The 19564-nt window shown below is 48.3% G+C and overlaps 1 protein-coding gene across 2 annotated transcripts in view; it reads right to left on the reverse strand.

Annotated features, from left to right (window-relative positions):
* Positions 1 to 19564, reverse strand: part of GAS7 (growth arrest specific 7) — a 281536-nt gene that overhangs the window by 164688 nt on the left and 97284 nt on the right. The window lies entirely within an intron of this gene.

The raw sequence follows: 19564 nt of genomic DNA on the forward strand, positions 1-19564 counted from the left end.
ATCACTACAGCAGATATCTGTTATTTCAGCTGCCCAGTATCCCTTCCCTTTATCTTTTTTTTTTTTTTATTTTTGAGACAAAGTCTTGCTCTTGTTCCCCAGGCTGATGAGTGCGATGCACAATCTCGGCTCACGGCAACCTCTGCTTCCCAGGTTCAAGTGATTCTCCTGCCTCAGCCTCCCAAGTAGCTGAGATTACAGGTGCCTGCCACCATGCCTGGCTAATATTTGTATTTTTAGTAGAGCCGGGGTTTCACTATGTTGGCCAGGCTGGTCTTGAACTCCTGACCTCAGGTGATCCATCTGCCTCGGCCTCCCAAAGTGCTGGAATTACAGGTGTGAGCCTCCGCGCCTGGCCCCTTTCCCTATATCTTAATAGCAGCCCACTCTTTTTTAAGGGGATTCTCTCTCCCCTACTGGGCACTTTCTCTGTAGGGCTATTAATCCAGGTGCCAGCTCTCCACAACAAACGCCAAGTGGTCCCCGGTGGCTCCTTCACAGGGTACAGGTGTGTGACTGATGGCCACCTCAGGACACTTTGTGCTGATACTTTAAATCATGGGTAAGACGAGCAAGAAAGGGATGCATGGAGGTCATCCATCCTGACCCACAGGCCTGACCATGCTGTTTTTGCTCTAAGACTGTTCTTATGATTCCTACTTCTTGGCCTCACACTGCTGAGCACCTTGGTTTCTATCTGTTTTCAGGAGGTTTCCCCAGTCTCTGCCCATTCTGTAACCTTCCAGTATCTTTGCAATAAATTCCACTTGGCTTACATCAGCCAGAATCAGTTTCTAATATTTATAGTCAAAGAACCCTGAGTGACACATCATCCAACCAGCCCAAGGGAGACCAAGCCGACAGCCCAGAGTTCTGGAGTGTGGACACCTGTCCCTGGGAGTGTCAACCACGAAGCCAACTTCTCAGGATCTCGATTTCCCCACCTCCATCTCCTAGGGCTGCTGGGAGACAGAATGAAAGAGGAACCATCCCAGCCAGGCACGGTGGCTCAAGCCTGTAATCCCAGCACTTTGGGAGGCCGAGGCGGGCGGATCACGAGGTCAGGAGACTGAGACCATACTGGCTAACACAGTGAAACCCCGTCTCTACTAAAAATACAAAAATAAAAATAAAAATTAGCCAGGCGTGGTGGCGGGCGCTTGTAGTCCCAGCTACTCGGGAGGCTGAGACAGGAGGATGGCGTGAACCCGGGAGGCAGAGCTTGCAGTGAGCCGAGATCGTGCCACTGCACTCCAGCCTGGGCAACAGAGCGAGACTCCGTCTCAAAAGAAAAAAAAAAAAAAAAGAAAAAGAAAGAGGAACCATCCCTTACTGAGTGATGTGACAAGCACTTTGACACACTTTAATTTAGTCCTTCCAACAGCCTGGTAACATAGGGATTATCCCAATTTACCTACGGAGACACTGACGCTGAGCAAGAAAAATGTTTTCCCAAGGTGGCAGAGCTCCTGAGTGACAGAGCCAGAATTGGAGCCAAATCTGTCTAACTTGAAAAAGCCTAGCTCTTGTCACTTCATCCTCCTGCCTTGCCTCAAGAAACAATCAGTCACTGAGACTTCAGTGAGGTGTCAGAGGCATGACGGGATGTTGGCTGCACCTACAACATATTGAGGGGGGTCAACTGTGTACACTGAGCCAGGGCACCCACCCAGGCAGGCGCGACCATGAATGGGGGTGCAGAGGGTGGGGGTGAGGAGCAGCCTTGGTGCCTGAGGAATGGTGTAGGAAACATCCTTACACTGGAGGAGTGGAAGTGAATTCTTTCTGCACTGAGATGAATACATGTTCGTGTTCCCATGGCAACAAAGCATGCTCACTGTTGTCCATACCTGGAACTGTGTGACTCACATTTTTGGCAGTGCACGAGTCCCGTCCACAGTCATTAGCTAATCAGCCTGGAATGTGTGCATGACAGCACTGATCATATCTGGGGAGATAAGCAGGGTCTATGTGTGTCCCCCTGCAACTCTGAAGGCCAGGATTACATCTCCTTCATTTTCACCTGGCATTCCCGATCCTTGGCATGGTCCCTGTTACGGAACCATTGTAAGAAACCTGGGATCCTCGATCGGCAGAAAGAATGGTGACAGAGTTTGAGTGAAAGCCAAAGGTAGGGTAGGGAATGAAACACGACATGAAAAGGGAAGAAATTGGGGTTGTACAGGCTGTTAAAATCACTAGGAACTGCTGGGAGGTACAGAATTCTGATTTCAGACCAAAGCTTGTTCGTTAATACATCTTGAAGGGTGGCATGTGGAAGAAATAATTCTGGCAGATCCTGCCGTGGGTCAGGTATAATCTCAGAGTAATTTGGTTCAGTCCTAGGCATTTCCAGGGAGGAGGAAGAGGAATCTTGGAAGAGACATTACTTAGCCACCAGCTCACGGGAACGCATCACAGATAATGACACTGGAGGGAGCTGAGGTCAGGGCAGAAGAGCCGTGTCATATAAGCCAAAACAACCCCAGTGTCTCTACAGAAAGAGGGGGCCCAGAGGCTGCAAGGAGCCTATCAGACCAACCTAGAGAATCTTGAGTGGCTCCCCAGTTATGAAATAATGTCACAAACTTGACAAAGGACCTCTACTGGGCACCAGCAGAGACTGATACGGGTCTGTGAAAACTGTGGTTCCCACTTAATGCTTTGGAAGGTGGTAAAGCTCTGGTGTGCATGTGGAAGACCCCAAAGGGACAATCCACCAGACCAGGAGACTGAGATCTTAGGGTGAGTTCAGCCCGGGCTCGCCGGGAGAGCTCTACACGCAAACTCACAAGAGCACATGGGTTCAGCTACCCCGACTTCTGCTAAGCAGGTAGCCCTCCCCACAATGACGAGATCACTGATAGAGAACTGGCCCAGCATGTTTTCTGAGGCACACTCATGATCAACACCAAGTCAGTAGCTCTCATCATCAAAGGCCTTTCTTAGGTGGGAGTACGGCATGTGTGTCCCAGGTGGACGATGAGCTTGTAAGCTCTTGGGACACAAAGGGCCAAGTTTCCTTGTCCACAGCACCCAGCAGCCATGGTTGCATGCTGCAGACAGTCAACAAAGGTTCACTGAGTTCACTGATGAATGAAGAAAGGAAGGAAGGAGGTAGGGGAGGCTTTCTGGACAGTTTCCTCAAACAGTTTGCAAGCCTTCCTCATCACAGGGGACTGAAGCAGTAAGCGTCAGGGTTCCCCGAACACAGCCAGGTCTGTTACCCACTGAACTCTGAAAAGAAGGCCGCAATGGGGTCCTGGGGGAGATTGAACATTTCTGACCTCTTTATCATAGAGAAAAGGAAGCAGTGCTGAATTCCAAGGCCCCTCTCACTTCTGAAAACCCACAAGTCTCTCAGAATCCTCTAAGAAAGTAAGTGAAAATAAGGAAACTCTGTCTACTAAGTGGCATATTTGGAAGGAGGGGAGGGAGACCCCAAGAGCAGAGGAGTCAGCAGGGGAGCCTTTGGTGCCCCCATCCTCGCTCCAGCCAGCACTAGGGTGCTACACAATTTCAGTAAATAAAAGGGAAGAAGGGCTTGGGGCTGCTTTAAAAAATATATGGATGCAGCCTGGCCGACATGGTGAAACCCCGTCTCTACTAAAAACACAAAAATTAGCCAGGCATGGTGGTGCATGCCTGTGATCCCAGCTACTCAGGAGGCTGAGGCAGGAGAGTTGGTTGAACCCGGGAGGCGGAGGTTGCAGTGAGCTGAGATTGCGCCACTGCACTCCAGCCTGGGCAACAGAGCAAGACTCTATCTCAAAAATAATAATAATTATATATATATATGCATAAGGAGTGAGCTAGCACAACCGTGGCTCTGTTAGGGGTACCACTGGGACGGGCCATGGGTGACCTTAGGAGGGATAGAGGGGCAAGTACAAGACCCCAGGCAGCTGGCTGCCGACAACCATCATTCTTGGCTCTAACACTCCAATACTCTGAGCCTCCAGGCTGAGGCAATGAGGGGTTCAGGAAAAGGAGACTCGAGCATCCCAACATAAAGTTCCTTGGCCACTCTGACCCTGTTAAATCTGTGCAGCCCGGGCAGGAGGGGCAGTTCCACGCAGCACTAATTGCTAAGCATCTTTTTACAAGGCTCAGCCAAGACATCTAAATGGATTCAAGGTAAATCCTCACACAGCCTGGTGTCTTTAACGGGGAAATAAATCATCCCAATTATACAGGGCGAGCTGCCATGCTGTCTCTATTTCTGGAGCAGTTGCTTCCCATGCTGGAAGGGAGGGAAAATGCAATGTAGACAAAAAACCCAGGGAAGGGATGTCAAGTTCAAAGGGCCATTTCAGAGCAAGGAAAAGCTAGGAGGAGAGGGGAGCTCAAGCTGAACCATAGCTTCTCTGAGACAAGCAGGATTTGAAAAGAGAATTAGTGGGCCAGGCATGGTGGCTCATGCCTGCAACCCCAGCACTTTGAGAGGCTGAGGCAGGCAGATCACCTGAGGTCAGGAGTTCGAGACCAGCCTGACCAATATGGCAAAACCCTGTCTCTACTAAAAATACAAAAAAATGAGCCAGGCATGGTGGCAGGTGCCTGTAATCCCAGCTACTCAGGAGACTGAGGCAGGAGAATCGCTTGAACCCAGGAGGCAGAGGTTGGCAGAGGTTGCAGTGAGCAGAGATTGTGTCACTGCACTCCAGCCTGGGCCACAGAGCAGACTCTGTCTCAAAACAGAAAAAAAGAAGGAAAGGAAAAGAAAAAAGAAGTAGTGAAAGTTCCCATGCGCTGTCTTCCCCGATCCAGTCACCCAGAGTGAAAAACTAAATGAAGATAAAATAACAGTAGAAAAAAAGATAAGGTCAGGGTGAACTGGAGACCTCTTCAATCCAATCCTCCAGCACAAGATGCAAGCCCACAAATCTGGCATGGAGCTTTGCAGCCAGTACCAAAGGAGAAGTGTGCTTGGCTACATGGTCTGCAGTGTCCTCAAGATAAAATAAACCACCTGTTCCGGGGAAGCACAACCATTCCTGTGCTAACACCAAAAGAAATTCCTCCTACGGGTTCAGAGAAAGAGAACACAGTAAAAAAAAAAAAAAAAAAAAGATTTAAAGACCATGAGTTTCATAGCGCTGTTTATTTTAACCCCCAGTTTGAACTAAGTCCTTCAGAAGCATTCCGTGGGTATCACATTCTGGCTACAGTTCCTACAACCTAGTTGTCAGTAAAGGCACTGCTGACAGAAGGAGTAAAAATAAGAGAACCATCACACTTGGTGAGAAAGGCAAGGAGGAGAGGCAGTGCTTAGTGTAAAGAAGTCATTCCTTGTCTGTTATAACAGGAACCTGGTAGTTTCAAAGTTAATAAATCGAGAAACAACATACAATTGTTTTATTTAAAATTCTGGAGGCAACCACCAGGAGAACTCAAAGCAAACCCTTAGAAGTGTGACTGGAGGCCGAGTGCAGTGGCTCACACCTCTAATCTCAGCACTTTGGGAGGCCAAGGCGGGTAGGTCACTTGAGGCCAGGAGTTTGAGACCAGCCTGGCCAACATGGTGAAACCCCGTCTCTACTAAAAATATGAAAAATTAGCCAGGCATGGTGGCGAGCACCTGTAATCCCAGCTACTCGGGAGGCTGAGGCAGGAGAATGGCTTGAACCCGGGAGGCAGAGGTTGCAGTGAGCCAAGATCGTGCCACTGCACTACAGCCTGGGCAATAGAGAGAGACTCCATCTCCAAAAAAAAAAAAAAAAAGAAGCGTGGCTGGAAAGGGGAGGAGTGAGGTGTGAGTGTGCTGTTTTGCATTCTAAATCCTTTAGTACAATTTGATTTTGGTTTTAACGATGGGCATTTTATTCCTTTCGCTTAAAATAAAAACTAAGGCTTTTCAGTTCATAGCATGGAAAATGAGGAAAGAACACACACATCAGGATGCAATGTAAATGAGAGTATGTGTTACAGGAATAACCTTGAGTTTGTCCTGATTTATATACAAAAGGAAATCTCTCACAAACTTCAGAATTAGTAAGAACAGATCTCTGCAACACACCTCACAGCCGACAGAGACACAAGCATACTACACCGTCAGAATGGGGAACTGCAAATCTAAACAGCTCTTTAAAATCCTGAACTCGAGTCCACTTTCAAACTCCACCATGCTAGCCCTCTCTGCAGCTCACTCTTGGCTTTCAGAGCCTGGTAGAGAGGGAAAAATTCAGGTTGTGGTGTTGCAAAAAAACACCTGCTTTCCCTCGATGCCAGTGCATTTCACAAATGACAGCAATTTCGTGCCAGGGCATGAAATCACTGAAGCCAGTTAACATCCTCAGTTTTTGGATGAGGACGTGGAGTGCCCAGATAGGGAGTGACTGGCCCAAAGTCTCAAAACGATGGGATGGCAACCTCAGAACACGATTACTCCAAGTCCAATCCAGCACTCCTTCCACCACATCAGTGTGTGTTCTGAACACTTCGACATGCTGGAGAGCCACTTGAAAAGTGGGGTTCCACTGTCAAATGTGGATCAAACCAAGCCAAGCAGGCTTTTCTCTCCCCACAGGACTCTCAGAGGCAACGATGGAACACATCCTGACTCCAAACCCTTCTCACTGCCTCTCTCCTCCACCCCTACCAAGGGCCACACACAGGCCAGGGCTCTTGCTCCCCTCAATGCTCTCCCTGCTTTTATCGTGGCCATGTTTTACTTCCCATTCATCCTCTACCCAGTAGCCAGAGTGATCCTTCCAAAAAGACCCATTAAAAATCTAGCACAACAGGAAACTCCACAGAAACAGAAAGCAGATGGGTGGTTGTCAGGGGCTGAGTGGCTGGGGGACTGACTGCTTAATGAGTATGAGGTCTCCTTTGGGGATGATGAAAATGTTTGGAATGAGAGAGAAGTAAGGGTTGTACAACATTGTGAATGTACTAAATGCCAGTGAACTGTTTACTTTACAGTGGTGACTTTTTTGGGTTTTTTTGTTTTTTTGTTTTTTTTTTTTGAGATGGAGTCTCACTCTGTCCCCAGGCTGGAGTGCAGTGGTGCGATCTCAGCTCACTGCAACCTCCGCCTCCTGGGTTCAAGCGATTCTCCCGCCTCAGCCTCCCGAGTAGCTGGGACTACAGGTGCCCACCACCACGCCCAGCTAATTTTTGTATTTTTAGTAGAGATGGGGTTTCACCATGTTGGCCAGGATAGTCTTGATCTCTTGACCTCGTGATCTGCCTGCCTCGGCCTCCCAAAGTGCTAGGATTACAGGCATGAGCCACCACGCCCGGCCGGGGTTTTGTTTTTGAGACAGAGTCTAGCTTTGTCACCCAGGCTGGAGTACAGTGACACCATGTTGGCTCACTGCAGCCGTGACCTCCTGGGCTCAAGCGATCCTCCCACTTCAGCCTCCCGAGTAGCAGGGACTGCAGGCACATGCCACCACACCTGGCTAAGTTTTGTAATTTTTTTGTAGAGAGAGGGTTTTGCCATGTTTGCCCAGGCTGGCCTCAAACTCCTGGGATCCAGACATCATGAAACCTTTTGTGTCATGAAATTTTGTCTCAATTAAAAAAAAACAAAAACAAAAAAAAACACGTGTCCTGACTAAAACATCTTCAGTGGACACCCACCTTCCTCAAAGTAAAATCCCACATCTATAGTGGCCTAAACAGTCTCCCCCGTTTCTCCCTCTATTCCAGACACAATGGCCTCCTCCGAGTCCTCACACAGGCCAAGTCAGTGTCCACCTCTCTGACTTCACACATGTATTCTTCTCTCTCTCTCTCTGGAACATTCTTTCCTCCGATACCTACAAGGCTGCTCCCTCATTTCATTCAAGTCTTTGCTCAACCAACCCAAGACGCTCCCTGCCAACCACATCTAAAATACCATCTCCTGCCACCCTTTGCTCTGAGAGAGGAAAACAGTACACTACTAGCCTGATATTTCATTATACAGTTAGCGGCTTTTAGTGGTCTGCTTTCCCCAGCAGAATCTAAACAGTGAGGGCAGGGACTGTGTTAGAAATGGCCAGCACCCAGAATACAGCCTAATACACAATCGCTATGCAATAGAAACACGTTAAATGAATGAATGTCCACGCGGATGTTCACTAAGGTTCAAAGTTATTTGTCCAGGGATCATTTTTTTTCCCCAAGGGACATCTCGGCAAGTGAGCGTTTGACAGGTTGACTTTGACAAGTGCTCACTGCATTAGTTGCATACGACTGCTGTAACAACCACAAACCTCTTAGCTTCAACCCACATGTTTTTTCTTACAATATTCTGAGGTCAGAAGTTCAAAACCAAGTCAAAAATCCAGGTGTCAGGAGGGCCATGCCCCCCTTGGAGGCTCTAGGTGAAAATCGTTCCTTGTCTCTTCCAGATTCTCTGGTAGCTGCCAGCATTCCTTGGCTTGTGGTTGCATCACCCTGATCTTTGTCTCCATGGTCACATCACCTTCTCCTCTGTATGTGTTGGCAAAATCTCCCTATCTCTCTCGGAGGCACAGTTGTGATTGCATTTAGGACCCACCCAGATAATCCAAAATAACCTCCTAGTCCCCAAATCCTTAACTTAACCACATCTGCAAAATCCGTCTTGCCATATAAGTTCACAGATTCTAGGGATAAGGACCTGAATATCTGTAGGAGCCAGTCTTTAGTCCACCATACTCGCTAACTGTGCTGCTGCTCACTTATGTCAATGTTGTGGCTGTGTTTTAGGGTTTTAGGAAAGGGTTCGGGAGACTGTGCTCTAGTCCCAATGCTACACAATCTTGGACAAGATCAATCCCTTATCAAGCCCCCATTATCTCACCTTTATAAGGAAGCTGTTGCTTCTAAGATTCCATTCATATCTAATATCCTGAGCCTTTATATTGAGTTCTTTAAAAGGCTGAAAAGCGGCTGGGCGTGGTGGCTCATGCCTGTAATCCCAGCACTTTGGGAGGCTGAGGCGGGCAGATCACAAGGTCAAGAGATTGAGACCATCCTGGCTAACATGGTGAAACCCAGTCTCTACTAAAAATACAAAAATTAGCTGGGCATGGTGGCACGTGCCTGTAGTCCCAGCTACTCAGGAGGCTGAAGCAGGAGAATCGCTTGAACCCGGGAGGCAGAGGTTGCAGTGAGCCAAGATCACGCCACTGCACTTCAGCCTGGCAACAGAGTGAGACTCCGTCTCAAAAAAAAAAAAGCTGAAAAGCTTGCTGAGGGTTTAAAACAAGAATCAAAATCTGGAGCTCCCATGGAAAGAGGGGCCAAAACCTTCCCTCTCACCACCTGCAATCCTACGAACAGTTGTTATGAGGGGAAAAAGTCAAATACCTATAATCTCGCTATGAGTATTTCATGAAATTTATTCTCAATACAGTTGACATTAGACTCTTATGCTCAGCTGACCCCATTTTTTTCACCGAACACTACTACGTATTTCATCGTGTTATTGAAACCTCTCATTTTAAGTCCTTTGCTGGTTAGCCACTCCCAAGAAATCAGACATGGCTCAGCACCCTCTCAGGAGACAGCCATCAAGGTCTCCTTCTGGCATAAAGCAAAGATGTGGGAACTTCCTTAACCCATGGACTAAGTGATGGGCACATCGAATCAGCTTGCAAATAGGGGACAACTCTTTGCTGCTTATCCCTCTTCCTCAGCACAGACCTATGACAGCTGCCATGAACCTAAGGAATTCGACCAATGGTCCATGAGCTACAGACTGCTAATCGCTAACCTAAGGCAAAGACCCCAAGATCAGCAGCTTGCAGGCCGCAGGCACTCAGCAAGCCCTGGCAGGCAGCTGAGCAGCTGTGCCCTGTGTGGTACCCACTTACTTAGCAGAGAGGACACACCTGGTATCTCCTTGAATGCACAGCTGGGTCATTCCTGAAGGATACGAGCTCAGCTGCCAGCTGTCAGGACCTCACAGTTACAGTATCAACACAAGAGTTGAAAGAATATAGGTCATAAGGCCAGAGCTCCAGGTCCCTTCCACTGCCTACCCCTGCTCTTAGGCGAGCCATGGGAACTCTCTGGATATTTGTTTTTCTTTTTTTTTTTTTTTTTTTTTGAGACAGAGTATTGCTCTGTAGAACAGGCTGGAGTGCAGCGACGTGATCTCGGCTCACTGCAACCTCGGCCTCCTGGATTCAAGCAATTCTCCTGCCTCAGACTCCCAAGTAGCTGAGACCACAGGCAAGCGCCACCACGCCTGACTAATTTTTTATATTTTTAGTAGAGACGGGGTTTCACAGTGTTAGCCAGTATGGTCTCGATCTCCTGACCTGGTGATCTGCCCGCCTCGGCCTCCCAAAGTGCTGGGATTACAGGTGTGAGCCACCGTACCCAGCCACTCTCTGGATCTTTAAAACAGTGATGCTAAAAACCTGCCTCACGAGGCGATTAACAGAATTTAATAAAACAGTAAGTCTTTGTATGCACCATTCAGGCAGAGCAAGAAGATATAGTTTATCATCCCATCTTTTAACAACCTTCTCGCTGCCTTACTCTCCCTTCATTTCCATTTCTGTCATCTGCAATATGATTTCCACCCCTCACCACTCAACTGGACGGCCTCCAGATTGCCACATGCAATCTTTCCACGTGGCCCTTAACAGCAAGGGCTCTGGAACCAGATGGTCTAGGTTCAAGTCCCAGCTGCACAACTTCCTGTGCCTAGGTTTCCTCACGCATTGACAATGATAATAGGACCCTCCTTACAGGGCTCTTATGGACGCTGAATGTGCCAAGAAGTGTAAATTACACCTGGCACATAGGAAGGTTTATCAGTATTCCCCGAAATCTATTTTCTAAACTTTGATTAGACAACACAATATACATTCAAAAATTGCATAAAACATAAATGTGTAGCATAATAGTTATAAAGTAAAATCCATGAAGCTTTCTGAGTGTCCCTTCCTGATCTGACCATTCTTTATCCCAGAAGGAACTGCTATCCCAAATTCTCCAGAAATCACTGGGCCCTCGAACTCCTGGGCTCAAGTGATCCTGCCAAAGCGCTGAGATTACAGGCATGAGTCACCACGGCTGGCCTGCGGCGGAATTTATAGACAATAAAATTCATCCTTTGAAGGTCCAGTTTGATGACAAATGTGTAAGATTCTCAGATCTTGGCTGCGCCCAGTAAAATGTATAAGTTTCTCAGATCTTGGCCGCAGTGGCTCATGCCTGTAATCCCAGCACTTTGGGAGGCTGAGGTGGGCGGATCACAAGGTCAGGAGATCCAGACCATCCTGGCCAACATGGTGAAACCCCATCTCTTCCAAAAATACAAAAATTAGCTGGGCATGGTGGTGCATGCCTGTAATCCCAGCTACTCGGCAGGCTAAGGCAGGAGAATCACTTGAACCAGGGAGTCGGAGGTTGCAGTGAGCTGAGATCATGCCACTGTACTCCAGCCTGGTGGCAGAGCGAGACTCCATCTCAAAAAAAAAAAAAAGGTTCTCAGATCTTAACACATCTGCCCATGTGCTCCATCCCCTACACACAGCACAAACCTCTTTAACCCAGTCCTTTCCCTTCCTTTGCAGCATGACGTGTTCTCTGAAGTCACTGATCCCCCACCTTCCTGTTCCTCCTCATTCCTCAACCTGGCTCTGCCCATTGTGGGCATGTCCCTCAGGGCTCCATCCCCGGTCCTGCTTTCTCCCCCATGGCATTATCTTGCCAGGTTCCTCATCTGATTCCTCAGCAGTGTCTCTGCAGATCACTCCCAAGTCTGCGCCAAGGGCCCAACTTGTCCGATAAACCACACTCAGTCTGAGAATCACAGGCCACTGGCACCTCAAGTTCAGGATGCGCAAAGGCAAATTCTGTTTGCCCCAACCAGTCTCTGCCACATATATATATTTCCTATGTTATAGTCCCTAGAAGCCAAACCAAAATCAGACTTTTCAATTTATCAAATTCCCTACAGTCAACCACTTCCCAAATCCCCTGTACTCAACTGCCAAAATCTCTCCAAGTTTTTTCTGTGCCTCCAAATGCCTCCCCTCTTCTGTTTGCCAGGGGAGGGTCTCCTCACTCAAAATAACTTCTAATGGGCCCTACAGGCAAAATCCAAGCACAAGTCCTTCAGGGAGCTTCCACATTGTGGTAAGCCAGTGGGGAATCTGTCACTTGGGCCTGCATACCCCACAGTCGCCTTCCTCCAAGGATGGCACTCCATTTTCCTGTGGGGAGCCGCACCTCTCCATTCTCAGGTATGGACAGCACTACCCACCCAACAGACCCACGCCTAAGGCCATCACCCCAGTCGATTCAGAACCAGCACCTGGTTCTGACAAGCCACTGCATTCCATGGGGCTTCATCTTATGGAAAAGGAGCTGTCTTTTGCCAATGGTCTCAGAGCAGGGAGGACATCAGTCTGGAGCTGCCAGTTTTCAACGTGCAGCTCAAGTGAGAAAGCGCACATCCTGACATCTTTGGATCCTGTAGCCACAGAACCTACAGATCCAAGAGTGGCGTCCAAAACACGCCCTTCTTGGCTTAAGCCATACTGGGCTGGTTTTCTAGCCTTTGCAATAGAAAGGGTCCCATGCGAGGCTGCAATTTCCTTCCTTCCCTCATCATCTCACCATCCCCTCACCCCTCAGCTATGCCAGACATTTTCTAAATCAAAAACACAACAAATACCCCAAAAAACTGTTCAAGCCAGCTGCCTTATTTAATTCCCAAGCATTCCTCTGATCCCTCTGTGCCTTTGCCCATGCCAATCTCTGGTGCTGGGCTGCCTTCCCTCTCTAGTCTCTGTGAATCCTACTCCTCTGTAAGGCCTCCTCACCTTCCCCTCCCTTCTCTGAGCCCCCATAACATTCTGAATGCATTTACTACAGTTCCCTGCTTAAACTGGGCTCTTCCAACAAGACTGCAAGCTCCTATGGCGGTGGTCAGGGCCCACTCATAACATCTCTGCATTAACCCAGGAGGTGACTCAAAAAATACTTGCTTGACTAAATGGGAGGAAGATGGCAGAGCAGAAGAGAGACTCCCCGGATGGGGTTACTCAGTCTCTCAGGGCTCTGCCAGGTGTAGACCTCACACACAGCCACATTCCCAGGGTGACGAGAGGACCCGGGGCACACAGCTCACCTCCAAAAAAGCAGGGTGAGCAGGACACACTGGACATACAAATCAGGTGAGGCAGGTGCAGCAACTCTTGCAGGGCACAAGCTCAAAGCCCTGGCCTCCATGAGCTCCCTTCCAGGCTGCTGAGTTTTTCACATTTTTACAAACTCAGGACCTCAGAGCCGTAATAACCCACGTGGGCTCTGTGCTTCTATAGGAATCTGCAGGCAGGTACGGCAGGTACACACTAGGCAACCTCTGCCCTCGCTCTGGGTCGGGGGGTGGGTGGTAAAAAATGTACACTGGGGGCCGGGCACAGTGGCTCACCCCTGTAATCCCAGCACTTTGGGAGGCCGAGGCGGGTGGATCACCTGAAGTCAGGAGTTCGAGACCAGCCTGGCCAACATAGCGAAGCCCCATCTCTACCAAAAATATAAAAATGAGCCACAGGTGGTGACGGGCAACTGTAATCCCAGCTATTTGGGAGGCTGAGACAGGAGAATCACTTGAACCCAGGAGGCAGAGGTCGCAATGAGCCAAGATCGTGCCACTGCACTCTAGCCCGGGTGACAGAGCAAGATTCCGTCTAAATAAAAAAAAAAAAGGGGGACATTGGGACTCGCCTCCTTGTGCCCAAGAGACCCTGGGATGTCCCCTAACTTCTGTGCCACTCCATGCCCCCATTCACCTTATGCCACCCTTTCCTTCTCCCCAGGAGACTCTTGGGCAGCCAGAGCACACGGAATAAAGGGTGAGCTGGAGCCGCGGGTTACAAGGGGTCAGGGCAGCTGTGGGGACCTCCCTCTAGGACTAGCCTGGCCAGGAGAGCAGGAGGTGGCTTCCCCAGCTGATGTCAAAAGACACCTCCAGCCACAACTCTCCACTCACCCCATGAAGCCAGGGCTGCCCACTGCTCTCTTCCGCGCTGTCCTGTAGTGGCCGCTTTTGTCCAGATCTCTCCATCCACCACAAAAGAATGAACCTAATGAGGATGCAGGGTGATAAGGTGATGAGGTGGTTCAGGCTCCAAGCAAGAAAGAAGCCTTTGTTTGCCAAAGGTGGGTCAGGCCTTCTTGTCCCAGTGGCCAAGACGGCAGAGGAAGAGTGTAAAGTGGGATCATATGCTACAATAGGTATGACAGGAGCTACAAGGATTGGCTCAGAGCCATGGGAAGTGGGCATATCCCTAGCCAGGCACTCTCCTTCAGAATACAGATAAAACAGGTGGCCGGGCACAGTGGCTGACGCCTGTAATCCCAGCACTTTGGGAGGCCGAGCGGGCGGATCACGAGGTCAGGCGATCGAGACCATCCTGGCTAACACGGTGAACCCCCATCTCTACTAAAAATACAAAAAATTAGCCAGGCGTAGTGGCGGGCACCTGTAGTCCCAGCTACTCGGGAGGCTGAGGCAAGAGAATGGCCTGAACCCGGGAGGCAGGGCTTGCAGTGAGCCGAGATCGCACCACTGCACTCCAGCCTGGACGACAGAGCGAGACTCCATCTCAAAAAAAAAAAAAGAATGCAGATAAAACAGGTTAGATGAGGGGCAGAGCTGTGACCATGGGCATGGAGGCGAGAGATAGGTACCGAATGTCACCTGTCCATTAGCTCTAGTGGCAGGACTTTCTCTAAGCCCTGTCTCCTTATGCTTGTGAAATAAGCCTGCTGGATTTAATGATCTGTCTCAGAGGCCCCTTCCAGTAATAAGCCTGTGAGTCATCAGAAAATGCATAGAGAGGTGGAGACACACCCATCCAAACCCTCCCTATGCCTACCCCTGTTTACCAAACGGCGCCTGTTCCACCAGCCCACTGCTAAGCTCAGGGTGCATTCCCGGGGAGCTCTCCCAAAACAGGTTCCACATGGCCCTCTGAGGCTTCTACCACAGATGCCGAAACAGGCAGATCTGCCTGCAGCAGGGTACAGCCAGAGCAGGCAGGGACTTTGCAAATCTTTCTGGCCAGTGAAAAGTTTAAACACCATCATGCTGTTAAGTGATCCGAGAGCAGCATCTTTCCACCGCCCTGGAGTGGTTCTGGCAGGGCACCCTGCACTGGGGGTGCTGAAAGTGAAGAATGAATTACATTGCTTAATTTCTCCTCCAATGTACTTTTTCTTGGACGGCGGGGGAGTGGAGACATTCAACACAATAGGAAAGAGACCCATCCCGGGCAAGGCATAGCCAGATAGAACAATGCAAATGTGTGTACATATACAACTCTTCATTTTGAAAGGGAAGCTGAATCTCTGTGACTTTTGCAAGATTAGTCACCCTGGGTGCAGCACCTAAGTGTCCCAGTCCTTAGGTGTCCTCTCCCCTGGCCTTCTCCCCGAAGTATACCCTCTCACCAACCTAATATATTCAAAACCTAAGAGTGTAATTAGTTATCTTTCTTCCAAATTCACTTAGGACTTAAGACTGTGTCAATCTCTCAAAGCATATAACAGGGACAGTGGAGGGCCAGAACACTCTTCTGTCCTAATGGATTCAGGGAATATTCTTAGCTTCTTAGACCAGTTCCTTAGCACCTACATAGAAGATCAGGAATGGAAAGAGACAAGAAAAGAGGAGGTTGAGATCCATCTATTATCCTCCTTATTAGGAGTTTAAAGGCTCTGAAGGAGGAAATGAAAACTTTGGGTTAAAAGAAGACTCAGTGGAATTATTCGGGTTTAAAATATAATTGAAATGAATAATTGATACACGGTTCTTTGTATCCTTGACTTTTTGTGGTTGATTTCATTATATTTCTAGCTCAACCTGCAACCTTATCTCCTATTTAGCACAGATGATCAAAAACACGTTGCCGGACACTCAAAGAAATGATCTGTATCTGTTCATCTTGATTTCCTCACCATCTTTCTCCCTTTGTGTGAATTCAAGCGCATGGACTCACACAAAGTTCAGCACAGAATTCCACTTCCCAGAGGGCTCCTCTCTGCCCTCATTCCTTCAGGTCTCTGCAGCTTCTCTAACACTAACCATCCTGCTTCCATCTCTGCCTGAGAGCTAGACCAGATCTCTCAAATCCCATCCAGGGGAGAGCAAGGATTCCATCACTACCATATCTTACCAGTTACCACTGTGGGTAGACATCCGTTCTCCTCCCTCAGGTATCAGCTGACTTGGATTTCCTTTGGGTACCACCCTTGCTCCCTTCTCAGCCCAGGTGGTGAGTATGGGGCTGATCCACCTCCCAACGCCCCCATCCAGGCTCCATCTGAAAGCTGCTAGGTGACTTTCCTGGGTTTTTTCCCCTCTTTGGAATTATGAAGTTTTTAGAATCAGAAAGATTCTAAAGTCTTTAATCTTTAGAATCAGAAAGTTTTTAGAATTAGAAAGATTCTAAAAACTTCATAATTCCAAAGTGGGATAAAAAGGGTTTTCTGAGAAGATTGCTAAGCTAGAAAATGAAGCTAAAACAGAGGGATGCAAAGCCTAGAGATGGAGATTTCTGATGACACTGCCTTTGCTTCTTCTGTTAGTTATTTACTGGGTATAACAAATTTGCCCAAAAATTAGTGACTTAAAACAACAGTCATTTGGCCCAGGAGGTCCAGACCAGTCTAAGCAACATAGCAAGACCCCATCTCAAAAAAAAAAAAAAAATATATATATATATATATATATATGGTCACTTATGGATTCAGTTTCTGGGGAGCAGGTCCACGCACAGTTTTCCCAGACCCTGAGCCTTACCCAGGGTCTCTCCCAAAGCTACAATCAAGATGTCAGCCAGGGCTGTAGTCACCGTAAGTCTCAATCAGAGGAGAATCTGCTTCCAAACTCATTCATGTTGAGGCTGTTGAGGCATTTGTTAGTTTCTTGCCACATGTGTCTCTTCCTAGGACAGCCAACCAGCAGCAGGCAAGAGAAAACAAGCATGGCGGAAGCCACGGCCATTTTGTTACCTGCTCTCAGGAGCGACATTCTGTCATATCTATTGTTAGAAGCAAGTCACTGTGTCCCACCCACAATCAAGGGGAAGGAATTACACAAGAGTGACCAGGAGGCAGGGAGCACAGAAAGCCATCTTAGAGGCCACCTAACACATCTCTAGAACAGGCTGTACCTATAGCCACACGCCTGTGGGCTCTTCATTCATGAGGGCCAATAAATCCCTGCACCCCACACTTTGTGACTGTCGCTCAGCTGGTTTGACTTGGGCTGCTACCACTTAAAACCCAGGGTCCTTCGGACTTTACCACAACTCCTTGTTACAGTCATGGCTGACTCTTCCAGGCACTCCCTCTCATTGGTTAAAGAGAAGCATTAGCCCCTGACTTCTATGACTGTTCCCACCATGGGTTTTGGCAAATGGATGCCAGGACCCATCTAAGTTGACTTCTCAGTTTTTCACGCTCTTTGTGCTTCTGCCCTTGTTCCTGGCCAGGCTGCCTGGCACATGGGGCCCTGCCCTCTGACTGCCTTCTTTGAAATTTTCTAAGGGGCCTGAGACCAGCAGAGACTGGCAGAATGATCTAAGCAACTCCCTCCCCAAATAGTGCCCATGTATAAGGTACACCAGACATCCTAAGGAGCTCCGAACGGTGTGCCTATAGGGTCACTGTTTAGCTCAGAGATTGTGGTATTATATTAATACATTTTTTTTCAAGGAAGAAAACAAACCAGACCTAAGCTGAATGAGTTTTGAAAACCCACTGAAAGAATCTGATTAATCTAGAAGGAAGAAAAGAAAGAGTGCCTGTAAAAAAAAAAAAAAAAAAAAAAAAAAAGAATCTTCCCCATTGTTGACCACTGAGATTCAGCCTTCTAATTCAGAGGGGAGCACAAGGTGACCCCTGAATTATGCTACACCAATTCAGCTTAAATTAAGGGTAATTTGTACAAAGAGTCTGGAATTTTCAAGGAGAACTAATTCCTACTGTCCCAGCCATGAAAATCAGAGTTTCCAGCATAGTAGTCTCTTAGTCGGCTAGCTGACTAAGTATTTCTCTGGTGGGACTACGCAAGATTGGGCAGCTAGAATGGCCTCCGCATGCTGATTTTGAGTGACCCACATTGCTTATATAGACAAGTGCCCACACGTTCTAAGGGCAGCCCTGCCTCCACACTACCTTGGCTACCTACTCCAGTGGTCATCCCCTGACCTGGTATTTTAAATCCAGACTTCTCAAGCCTGGATGAGCATCTGAATTACCAGAGGAGATTTTTAAAAGTAGGGTACCCAGGACACACTCTATACCAATTAATTCACAACCTCCATCAAAATCAAAATACCCAGGCCCTGTTTTTTGTTTTGGTTTGGTTTCTGGGTTTTTATGTTCCCCAGATAATTCCAACATTGACAAGACCCATTTTAAATGGAGAGCCACAAATCTCAAACAGGCACTCAACTCTTGCTTACTCTGCCCCAAATGTAAGTTCAATGGGCACGTAATTAGGCATATCCTGGGCACGTTTTAGGAAACTGTGTCTCTTCCTAAACTTCCCATTGAAGAAGGGCTGTGGAATCTTGATCCTCAGAGTGGGATCCAGGGAGGGACCAGCAGCATTCCTGTCACCTAGAAGCTTGTTAGAAATGCAGAATCTGCATTTTAACAAATCCTGACCGGACGTAGTGGCTCATACCTGTAATCCCAACATTTTGGGAGGCCGAGGTGGGCAGATTGCTTAGAGCCCAGGAGTTTGAGACCAGCCTGGGCAATATGGCAAAACCCCTCCTCTACAAAAAATTAGCCAGGCGTGGTGGTGCACACTTGTGGTCCTAGCTACTCAGGAGGCTAAGGTGGGAGAATCACCTGAGCCCGGGGAGTAGAGGCTGCAGTGAGAGCTGTGACAGTAACACTGTACTCCAGTCTGGGTGATAGGGTGAGACTCTGTCTCAAACAAACCAACCAACCAACCCCCAGGTGGTTGGTTTGCACATTCAAATTTGAGAAGCACAGTTCATGCCATCTAGCGACCTTACTCTAGCTGCCCAGTGAGATTGTTTTCCATTTTCCAAAACAACGATTTCATTTCTCAGATGATGGGAAATGTTTTGTCTCACACTTCACTTAGAAAGATAGGAGCAACCCAGCCAGGCGCGATGGCTCCCGCCTGTAATCCCAGCACTTTGGGAGGCCGAGGCGGGCGGATCACCTGAGGTCAGGAGTTCAAGACCAGCATGGCCAACATGGAGAAACCCCGTCTCTACCAAAAATACAAAAATTAGCTGGGTGTGGTGGCACATGCCTGTAATCCCGGCTACTAGGGAGGCTGAGGCAAGAGAACTGCTTGAACCTGGGAGGTGGAGGTTGCAGTGAGCCAAGATCGCACCATTGCACTCCAGCCTGGGTGACAGAGCAAGACTGCATCTCAAAAAAAAAAAAAAAAAAAAAAAGAAGCAAACCCAAACCCATGGCAGCTGCTCATCAACCCACAGCCCAACTCCATCCTATCCACATCAGAGCCCACACTCACAGCCTTCCCTCCCACAACAGTAACTCCTCCTACAAAGGCAACTTACCTGCTTTCTACCAATCAGCACATAACACCTATCTTTCGATT

This window comes from Pongo abelii, chromosome 19 (assembly GCF_028885655.2).
Source record: "Pongo abelii isolate AG06213 chromosome 19, NHGRI_mPonAbe1-v2.0_pri, whole genome shotgun sequence".
Lineage (NCBI taxonomy): Eukaryota > Metazoa > Chordata > Mammalia > Primates > Hominidae > Pongo > Pongo abelii.